The following is an 11,403-nucleotide window of genomic DNA, read 5'->3' as shown; positions in this document are numbered from 1 at the left end:
GCCAAGCGGTCTCAGGCTGGCTGAGATAAAGAAGATGAAAAGTTTCCTTTAAGGCAGGCTTAGCCCATGTTTGCTGACATATGGCCCACCCAAGGGGGACAGGCAGCTGCAGAGCTGTTCATTAAATGACTAGAGGTGAGTGAGTGAGCCAGCTGTGGACCTGCAGGTTGATCTGCTCGGTGGGCTTGCTCCACTCCTTGTCCCTCCGGAGGTTTTGCTCAGCCTGAGTTTAGGAACATTTTAATAGTCTCACCTCGAGAGGTTCCTACCTCTCTAGGAAATGTCTGTATTTCTCAATGCAGAGCAGAAGTCCCAGAGTTAATTCATATATTTTTTTTGCTAGAAGCAGCCCTGCCTTTTCACCAGGACACGTGCGTGTCTTGTGTCAGAAGCTCAGACCTGAGAGTAAAGGTCCACAGAACTGTAAAACAATTTAACGCAGCCTCTCCTGCAGCCCTCTGCACCTCGTTGCTCCGTAGGTGCTTGTCACTGCCTTCTTCCCAAGCCTGTGCTAGCACCCAGTACCTGCTCAACAGCCCAGAGAGGGGAACCTGCTTGCTGTGAGAGTTCAAGTATCAGCAGGGAGAAGAAAAAGGTAGGTGGGTGTGAGCAAGACCATAGGAAATGGGATTTAGATCACTTTAAAAGGACGTAGATCACTACTTCTATCAGCACTTCTGCTGCTCTGTGTCCCATGGCAGCTTCCTAGTCCTGGCTTCCCTGTCTGAGGAGCGAGGGCAACTTGGGAGCCTTCTGAGATCCAGGCATAGGAAACCAAAAGGAACCACAGGACTGACCTGAAAATCAATGCAGCTGCTCTTGAGCCATCATGGACCAGACCATTCAACTCCTTTGCCACATCACAGCATGAGTCTGCTGCCTTGGGACCATCCACCTTCCCATGAGGTGCAGGAGCCAAGGGCCTGGTTAGGGGCCTCTTTAACTTGCCCCTCAGAGTTACGTTCTGTGTTTGCATGAAACACTTGTCTATGCCTACACACTGCAGGGACCACCATCTCTCTGCACAAGAAATGCAGTTTTAAATACGAAATTAACTTGAAAACCTTACAGTAAAAAAGGGCAATAGAATCCTAGAACATCCTGAATATGTCAATTATTCTGCAACAGCCTCCACATGGTGGTTTTGGCTCATGCCTCACTTCTGAATCATGCCACGTTTCAGAGCTGCAGTGCCACAAGAGCTCAGGTCATCGTCCCTCAGATCTGCTGTCAGGCCCTAGCTGATGAAGCAGATGGAGAGACACCAATGACATGGGCCGTACAGAAGTTGGGACCTCTGGGCAGCTCCAGTGCCAGCTGCTCAGGGAGACTGGCATGTGCTCCATCCTATTCACATCTGGCCTTAGGTGGGCGTTCAAGTTTTCACAGCCTTAGGTGCGGTTAGAAAATGAAAACAAGGTAGCAGACCTGGAGGATCTCAACATATCTTCTAAGACTGTTTAATCTGAAGACCTGGCAGAAAAAATGGCAAAGACAGACCTGGGGTGCTGGCATGGGTGGCAGTGGGTGTCTGTGTACTTATTGGGAGTCCCTCTGGCTGAGCACTTCACACTTGATCTCCCTGATTTCAGCTACTTCTGAAGGTGTCTGGGATCTTTCTTGCAAAATGCCCGGAGGCCATGATAAAGCAGGGTAGTCCCCTGCACTACAAAGTCCCGCTGGGCAGGACGGTGGTGCTCCCCCTGGGAGCAAAGCCACCCGCCGGACTGGACCAGTGAGTGTGGCAGCACGGAGGGAGGCACCTCCCGGGGGGCAGAGGAGCTGAAGGGACCTCAGGGCCTCACCTCCTGGTTCCACATCAGCACCATCTCTCACGGAGCAGCTTATCTCCCTCTCCATGGCAGCGAAGGGAGCAGCTCCCTAAAACCAGTGCTGATGCGGTTTGGCATCAAACTGAGCCAGACCCTGGTTGGTTTGGTACTGTGTTATTCCAGGCTGGGCCCAAATACTCACTGGTATCTCCCAATGATCCTTCCCAGGCTCATGTTCTTGGCTCAGATGGCTTTCTAGTACCTTTAACAACCTTTATCTGCTCTTCTGTACCATGAAGCTGAAAGCACGCTCTGATAAAAAGAGGGTAAATTCTTCATGGGAGTGATGTTTCATCAAGAGCCAAGTTCTTTGCTTTCTTTGAGATGGCACTGACCTCTGCAACAGCCATGGCAATGAAAAGTAGCCTGTAAATGACCAGGTTTCCCCCATGAAGGTGGTGAGGCAGGAAGACTAGTAGTTAGACCAGGAGCAAAGAGGAAAAGTCCTATTTCTCTGTCCCCATGCTCTCCAAGTAAGCAGCTCGTGCTGACTTGCCCAAGACAGCCACAAACTAGTGAACGCAGGTGCTACTGGCAGAGTAACTCCAGTGACACAGAAGGCACGAGAGGCTGCAAAAACAGCCTTGAAAACTAGGCTGGGGTTATGGACATCATCCAGAAGACAGAGAAGAAGCACAAGTAGTGCAGAAGATGGGAGACTGGGTTCTGTAACTAGCTCCTTTCGCTGGCACAGTCCATACGGCTGTGACAACCAGATTTCCTTGTAACAATCCATACCTAGCCATGTTTTGTCACTGCCCTAATGTCTTCTGTGCCTTTCGTAGGTAACCTCAGCAACATCATCCTTCCATGCAACAGCTTTTGATTTGTTGGGGTTTGGGGTTTTTTTTTTGGCTTCTGCTTTTCACTGGGGTGAAAAGCTACAAATTACCTTTCAGACCTGTTCATTTGCCGATTGCTGCTCTTTTCTTCTAAAAGAGGAATCAGACAGGGTCCAGAGGGAAAGCTCAGATCTGCAGAAAGACAATGGACCTGACTCTGGGATGTCTGTGTTCTGGCAACCCACCCTATGACAGCTAGCACGCAAACAAGGCTGGATGTGCTCAGCGTGGCCATAACAGCTGAAAGTCAAAGCTGGTGGCATCCTGACTGGGCTCCGATGCCCAGTCACAGCCCGAGCCCTTGCGACTCACCTCTGGGTGCAGCTCTACCCAACAGCCTCTTCAGCAAAGATGCAGCTGATGCCACCAGCAGGAGCGTGGCTACATCCACAGTCGGGTTTAGCTGGCAGAGCTGTGGCACTTTGGGCTGCAACGGCTCAGAAGTCCTCAAGGCTGCCACTAGACCAGGAAAACGCCAAGTTTCTCGAAGGCTTGGCCACACCGGACCCTGCTCGAGGGGCACATGGGGAGCACCTGTCCCTGGCAACTCTCCAGAGGCTCCCTGGACCATACAGTCACTTTCTGCAATCAGCATTACTGGCAAACAAGCATTTTTTTTCCTCTCCCAGTTGACTTTTAAAAGAAATATGCTTTTCAGTCCTTGAACTTGCTGAACAGGGTTTTGGTTCACTATTTGAAGATAGTTAATGCAGTTGCTTTAAGAAAAAGGCTTTGACAGACTTGTTTAATGGTGCTTCTCCTTTCTTTGAAGCCTTAAACAAATGCCCTGCTTTGCTTGAAGATTTGCAGGGGTTTTGTGATTGATACTGATAGTAATGGCTTAATCTAAAGACATTTTTAAAAGCAAAAGTGGAAAAGTAACAGTTTGAATGATAGGAAGCAAAGTAGCTGAACCATTCCCACATCACAACAGTCCAACTCTGCCTGTCTTTTAACCACTAAGTTCAACATGTTAATTCTTTAATTGTAACTTGAATTTACTTCTCTTAAAGCACCATCTTTTTCTCCAAAGACTTTTCATTTTTAGTGATTGATAATTTTCTACATTTACTCTTGGCTTCGTGCGAGACCGTGCTGCAATCTCGTCAGATCCATGTGTTGGCCTGTTCTCACAATGACCCCGTCCTCCTTCTAAATACTGTTAATGAGTCTGTACCAGAAAAGGATTTTTTTCCCCCCTTAACACATCCCATTTTGTTGTACTGAGGATAGGCAGCGGAAAGGAAAATTGATTTAAAAAACCCATAAACATGTTGCTGCTTTTTTTTTTTTTTTTTTGGTGTGTCATGCTGGGCTGAAAAATTCTGAAAGGGGTAAAATGTATTCCCAGTGAGGGAAGATAACTAAGCTTCAGTTGGGTAATCAAAGAGAAAAAGGATTCCCTTTCTCTTCTTAGGCTACTCTGGGCCTAGAGCTAATTAGGGCCAGAGCTGGTACTTCACTGTACATAGCAGCCATCCAGAGCCACAAAAAAAAGGAAGGTAAGACCCCTCAGATCTAGAAGATGTAAGGGGAGCTATGGTAACACCTACCTAAAAGAGACTGGAGGAGGGGCTAGGAAGTCTGCAAACCTTAAATAACATTCCTTGGTATTTCCTAGCTGCCTTCCATTTTCCCTTCTGTAAATGTAATTTAGGAGGTAACTTCCCATGTTAAGAGGTTTTGGTTCTTGCAGGAAGGGAACAGTCTGTAGAGGCCCCTTCTCTTAAATTATTCAGAGTAGCAAAAGCCCAACCTACTTTGCTGTGCAAAATTTTTCAGGAAAATCAACAAAAGCTAAAAGTGAAAACCTGTGGAAAAAAAAAAGTAAGGGCCAAGAAAGAAACGGGCTTAGTTTCCAAGAAAGCGATTTAGGACAAGCTGTTGATCATTATCATGAGAGGGGTTTTTGTGCTCATGCATCCTTTCTGCAGTCCTTCACACAGAGAGGCCCTCCAAGAGGAGTGTAATGTGACCCTGATGCCAAGAGGAAGGTGTAATGGGAAGAAAAGAACTCTGCCAGCGTTGGCAGCACCCCCCCAGTCTCCTGAGTCTCGCATTTAGGATTTTACTTCCCCGATCTGCTAAAAAAAATATGATGAGAGTAGGCAGAAAAGAAGGGTCTGGGCAGTGTCACCATGTCTACCACTTTTAGCATCATTCCAACATCTCTTGAAACGTAGAGGGCGATTCCTCTGCTCTCAACAATCATTCACAAAGCTTTTTCTGCCAACCTTCTGTCTCTTGACTTTCTGGTTAAAAGGTGTCTGTGGTAACTGGCCAAAGCAATTTCTCTGGCTATGGGCAGCGTGTGAGTACAGCAAGTTCTCAGCCAGCCTGGTGCTGCTGTGTGTTTCACAAAGTACCTGTCCACACCATGTGTGTGCCACCAGCAGAAAGTGGTGCGAGGGTCCAGCACGAGGAATGGAAGGTGCACTTTCCTCCCTTGTTGGTCTTCCTCTCCCTGCTCAACGTGTGTTTGGTCTTGGAAGAAAGAAGTTTGTACCTGAAGCAACAGCAGGGTTACATTCCAGGTCCATCACGACTACCTCCCCTAGAATAACAGATCTTCACTGTTGTTAGTGTTATCTGTGCCATATTTTCTCCCTGAAAAGAAAAAGGATGAGGAATTTTTCTAATACTTACCTTTTTTTAGCACTTGAACACTTTGCCTTTCTTTTTAATGAAAGCTATGGAGATTTTTAATAGTGGTTATTGCCATGGCACCAAGCTGCCTAAGGTCGTGAAATCTCAAATCTTGTTTAATGATTTTGTGTAATGCAGAGCTTTTTAATCAAAATTTATACACAGAGAAAGCACTCTCACACCGCTGGAAACGTGGTCCTACAGAAATGTGGTCCCTGTGTGACCCTCCCCAGCTTGTTCCTACGCCAATCTTCCAAAAAAACTCCCACTTACGCCCAGTTTGCAAAACTGTGTGTGTCCATGGCTCCTCTTCCAGCTCACCTGGAAACACCTGGGAATCCATCCCACTCATCCAGCCCTTTGATATTAGGCTTGTCACCAAGATATTTCAGATATGCTAGGCTCAAGCTAGGCTTTCCATTCTCCTTTCATGGTTTCCACTCGTCCTGCTTCATGACCAGTGGATCAGCACACAGTCTCCTGAGGGAATGGTGAAAGGGTCCTCAGCATCTTGTGAACCTGTGGCACACAAATAGAGGATGAGCTGGTGGGAAGGGAAATCTGCCCACAAAAAAAGACAGAAGGAAGAAGAAGAAACTGTGTTGGGACACCTCTGCAGGGGTACAAAATACAGAGAGAGCAGGTGATGGATTTTGGCAGGTGGAAGAACGTTAGAGGTTTCTCAGTTGCATTAAGTGGAGACAAAAACGTGTCTTCAGGGGCTTATAGGCCCTGGAGCATCAAACTTTACAGACTCTTTGAGATATTTAAGAGTGGGAGAAGAATGCAGTGTGCTGCTTTTCCAGTCACCGGCTCTGGTATCTGGGATTCCACCAGCCCAAATGTGCCAGGAATTAAGTCTCCCCAGACAAACAGAGATAACATAGCAGAGCTCTGATCAAGGGACTGGTATCAAAGGAGCAAATCTCTCAGCCCCGGGGATGAATCATCAGAGCAGTTTATTCCAGCCTTTTCTCCTCCTTTCAAGTATCAGGTTCAATTGCAGCAACAGCAGCACAAAAGGCTTCGTCATTCTGGGTGCTGCAAAGACAGGGAAAACACAACCAGGAGGAATGGAATTCACAGGTGATAGAAGGCTGGGAGGGTGTTGCAAATACCACAGAGAACAAAGCAGTAATGCAAAAGGAACCTATCTTGCCTGGGCAGGGAGGAAGGAGGAAAGATGGGGGCTAGTCATGCACCTGGAGAGAAAGAATCCCAAAGGTAAGTAATCAAAGGGAGATGTCGAGAAAGCACAGCATGGGGGGAAAGAAAAAAAGTACAGGCAAGAGAGGTGCATGTTTGCCAGCTGAGGTACACCAAATTCAAGCAACAGCTGTACTACTTGGCAGGCATGCAAGCACTTGACAAATATCCACATAATCTCGTTTTCATGCATGGGGAAACTGAGGCACCACACGGGCTCAGGAAAGGGCCTGTTATTGTGCAGGGCTGGCCACACCTTGAAGGTGTGTTGGTTCCCTAGGCACACACAAGGAGGTTTGGAGACAGATCTACTCAAGAGCCTGTGAGGAGCAAGAACCACTGTGAGTTGGAAGGAGAAGAGGTTAGTAAAATTCTAGCTACTTCCGAGGCACTGGGAGATGATGGAAAGCAGAGGAAGGGCCTGATGTTGCCAAGCAGCGTCATGTTCAGCTCATAGTGGCTCCAATGGTGCTGGTGGGGTTGGAGAAAATACCCTGAATGGAAGGAGAGCCTCCACCAACCACACTATGCTGTTTCACCCCTCTTTTTTTTTTGTGTCGTGATTTAACCTGGCTGGCAACTAAACGCCACGCAGCCACTTGCTCACCCTCCTCCAGGGAATGAGGAAGAGAATTAAAGAGGAAAAGGGAAAGACTCATGAGTTGAGATAAGAACAATTTAATAATAATAATAATAAAATGATAAATGAAAAAATATAACATACAGAAGCAAGTGATGCACAGTGTAATTGCTCACCACCTGGTGACCAGCACCTGTCCCAGCAAGCGATTCCCAAACACCTAAGTCCCAACACCACAATCCCAGATGAGAGAGAGAGAGAACACACCGAGACCAAGAGAGCCCTTGGAAGAGCAAGAGAGCCTCTTCCCAGTCAACCCTCATCTCTATACTGGGCATGACGCTGCATGATATGGAATACTCCATTGGCTAATTTGGCCCTCAGTTCTAAGTCCAAGATGAAATCCTGAGGGGAGTTGTGGCCCCTCTGTCCCGGCCATGCTCCCCCCTATCCTGTTGTGCTCCTGCACCCTGGAAATAGGTGAGAAGCTGAAAGGTCCTTGCTGTCTCAGTGCCAGCTGCAAACATCAGTGTGCTGCCAGCCTTCTTCTCATAACCAATCCCAGGCTAAATCCAAATCACAGAGCTCTTCGAGCTGCTGAAAAGAAAAATTAACTCTGTCCCTGTCGAAACCAGAATGTTTTGTGGTAGCTGGGTCCCTGATGGAGACAAATAACCTAAGACAGCATCAGTAGAGCATGAGGTCTTTTCAGCTCTGGTCATAGAGGCTTCCACATGGAAAGACACTATCTCACCAGCACCTCCCGCAGCCCTTTGCACTGGCACCAGGGACAGTATGACCCCCTTCCCTTGTGCCCCTCTTGCACCACCTTGCCCTTCCATGCCAGGACACACGGGGTGATGACCCTCAAGCCATGCTGTGCCTCAGCAGTGTTGTCCATGTCAGGGCACTGCACAAGCAAATCCATCTCGTGCGCATCACTCCTTTAAAGCTTCCCACGAGCTTGAGATTTTCCTCCATCTCTACTTTTAAAGTGTCACTAATTCAGCCTGACCCTTTCTTCAGTAGGAGAAAAAGTACTTTCAGCTGTTAAGTTAACAAAAGGTTCTCTCAGTCAGGAAAAAAAAAACCATCCCAAAACTTTCTTTTCCTGAGCCACCACTGAGCTCTAAATCTTTGCTAAAGCTTAATTTCCAGCCAGCCCCAGCTGCTGGAAATTAAGGTGTGAGGCTTAATTTCCAGCTTAATTTCCAGGCTGCTCTGTCCTCACACACAGCCAGTCACGAGGTGGACTTTCCATACCCAAGGAAAAAAAAAAAATATCTGTTTGCTTCCACTTTTTTCTTTTTCTCCTTCTCCTCCTTATTCTTCTCCTTTTTCTCCTTTTTTTTTTTCTATTTTTTTTGATTTTCGCTTCAACTGCACTTGGAAAAAGAAATCAGACTTGCTCACACAGCAAATTTACTCCAGGCAATGTGTTTGGGAACACTGAGCCTTCCACTAATGCTTTAAACTTTTTGTGTGTGTGTCCAACACATTAGAACATACATGATTACCCATGAGCTACGCGTGATCAGTGTGAATATCATTCTTGCACCAGAATGAGAAAAAAGTCAAACAGCAAAGGCGGTGTGATGCTGCTCCAGCACTCCCAGCAAGTTTTGTCTGTGGCATGCAAGAAGGAAGCTGGAAATTATTTCTCTCAGCGCTTCTTCTGCATGGACAGTTGTTCCGGGCTGGCTGAGCCCCTGCAGGTGTCAGTGCCGAGGTGCCATCTGTGCCAACGGGGCTCTGCTGACATGTGTCCTGGCTGCTTCTGTCTGTCAGCACCATGTCTTGCATTACCCAACGTGGCTGGGAATATGCCTCTGTGGAAAGTCTGCTTCTGCTACACTCCTCTGCCAGCTTTGGTCCAGCTGAGCCAGCCCTATTTTACATGCCCATCAGTTTTCCCTGGCTGTGGCACTTCTTGGATCCTGAGCTTTTACCAGTCTGCCCAAACCCTTGATGCAGGTAGCTGTGAACAACAGCTGGTGATAAATTCCATCACTTCATGCTGTGTGAAACGAGTGTGTTTTGGTCATGTTTCTCTTTGGGTTCATGTGGAAAAAAAATCTCATTCTGCAGACAATCAGATATCCTAATTTCTAGTCTGCAGGATGTGAGTAGCTTTCTGCAGAGGTTGATTACAGCTGCCCCACAGGATATGAGCAATCTATTACATGGATGGTAAAACACAGTCTTGAAGGTGTTGCTTTCATAACCCAGTGGAAATAGAGCTGTGGTGTGCTCAGTGGAAACTTTCAAAAGCCGCCCATCATCTCCCACCACACCCTTACCAGTGATGGTTGTTAAAACTTGACAGTGCTGAATTTATCAAATCAAGTACAATTTCTGTGGGAACATGATGCAACTACCTGGCTGAAGAACTCCACTGTGATGTCTCTGGAGAGAGCACCAGGACAGGTCCTTTAGGAAGCCCTCAGTTACAAAGAACAACCACCAAGAAATACATGTCACTCGTGTGCAGAAACTCAGTGAGAAAGACATGGAAAGACCCAGACAATACTTGTCCTCCTTCCTTCAGCAGCAACCATCAACCCGAGTGTAGCTCTGCAGTTTTATCTGGCCAGGTCAATATTTAATTGATGGGCATGAACTTTGCTCACCGCCTTCCCTGGCGCCGTCAATTTGTTCATGAAAACACCCAGGAGCAGGGAGGGGAAGTAGTTTGCTCAAGCTGGCCAGCAGCAGAACCAGCTGCGAGCTCTGCCCTGCCCAGGAGATGGCACTACCAGCTTTCCTGCCTGAAGCTGGCCAGCTTTTTGGGCAACCACGGAGCACAGCCGGCAGTTCCAGTTCGACCTCTGCATGCCAAGCACCACCCTATGGTATGACCTGAGCGATCTGCCTTGTTCTGTTTGCTAAACTTTCACCCTGATTGTCCCTTCTTCCAACGAGGTTGCTCAGGTCAGAAGCTCAGAGGAGACAACATGCACTGGCACAACGTTTTGCTGCACCCAAAATACCAGGCCACCGCTCCTCTCCCTACCTACGTCAGCCCCATCCCTGTCTTCTCCTGCCTCTCACCTTGGACCGGTCATAAGTGTGTAGACACTCCAAACAATTCCTGTCTGCTTTTAACCAGCATTGCACCTCCACATCCAATATATTTCCCCACCCTCCTCATCAACTGCTGTCAAGCTCTGCTTTAGCCACAGAGCACACTGTGTGTGCTCACATGGGACAAACCAAGGCTTGTCCCATATGAGGTCTTTTCAATTATTTCTGCCTTCAGAGACCTGACTACTCTTCACTGCCTACTTCTTCGCTCTCCTTATCACACACATCTCCCCCGTCTCCTGCTCTGACTGCTCAACAGACCACCAGCTCTGCTAGCTTTGGTCCAGCTGAGCCAGCCATATTTTGCATGCCCATCAGTCTTCCCTGGCTGTGGCACTCCACAGGCATTTTTAATGCCCTCCTTCAAGCAAGCAGAACCCCAAATCTGTGCACCAAGAGGCAAGGTCCCACTGCTGGGAAGGCTGTGGCTCTGAAATGGCTATTTGTTCCAGCTGCAAAGGTTCTCATGGGCATTCAGGGCATAGAGGACACCTGTATTTCCCTTTCTCTCAGGTGTGGGGTTTTTTTTTCATCTTGCATCTCATTCCTCCCTTCCTTGGAGGCCAGCAACCCACTGTTTGCTTTTTACTGATCCCTTCAGGACATCCTCAGAATCTTCACTCCTTCCTACCGGCTCTTCCATACACTTCAAACTTCTCCAGCCATACTGCTGCATATGTATCCCTTCACACCTTCACCACTGCTCCCAGTGTTCATCTTTTCCCATGCTTTCCTCAGGGAAAAACTATTCTGATGACTCTGTCTTATTTGCAGATTCTTTAGGACATAGAGTTGCATCATAGACAAGATTCAAAGCAGAGCTATGAGGTTAAGACATGTCACTGGGAGCTTTGATCCGTATCAGGGAAAGCACTTTGAAATGAATAAGCAAAGCAGAGAGGAACAGAGATAGTCCAGACCCCAAAGTGTTTAATGAATAAGTTAAAAACAAGATAATATGCAGTCTGGGTCACTAATAGCAGCTGGTGGCAGGAAGCAATAAACATCAGAGTAGTCAGTGGCAAATTTGTTCATGACAGAGAAGAGAGGAAAATAGGGTGAAACAGAGACCAGAGCAGAGATGAGAGACCAGGTGATGTTTGATCAGGTTGATCACTGCATGGACGCCCAGCTGCTCATTCAGTACAAAGTCTGCAATGGTCCCACACTCTGCCAGTGACTGGTGCATCAGTGTGACTGCCTTACACAAACC

Source organism: Tauraco erythrolophus, chromosome 4 (assembly GCF_009769465.1).
Source record: "Tauraco erythrolophus isolate bTauEry1 chromosome 4, bTauEry1.pri, whole genome shotgun sequence".
NCBI lineage: Eukaryota > Metazoa > Chordata > Aves > Musophagiformes > Musophagidae > Tauraco > Tauraco erythrolophus.
The sequence above is the reverse complement of the archived record's forward strand: the minus strand, read 5'-3'. Positions refer to the sequence as shown.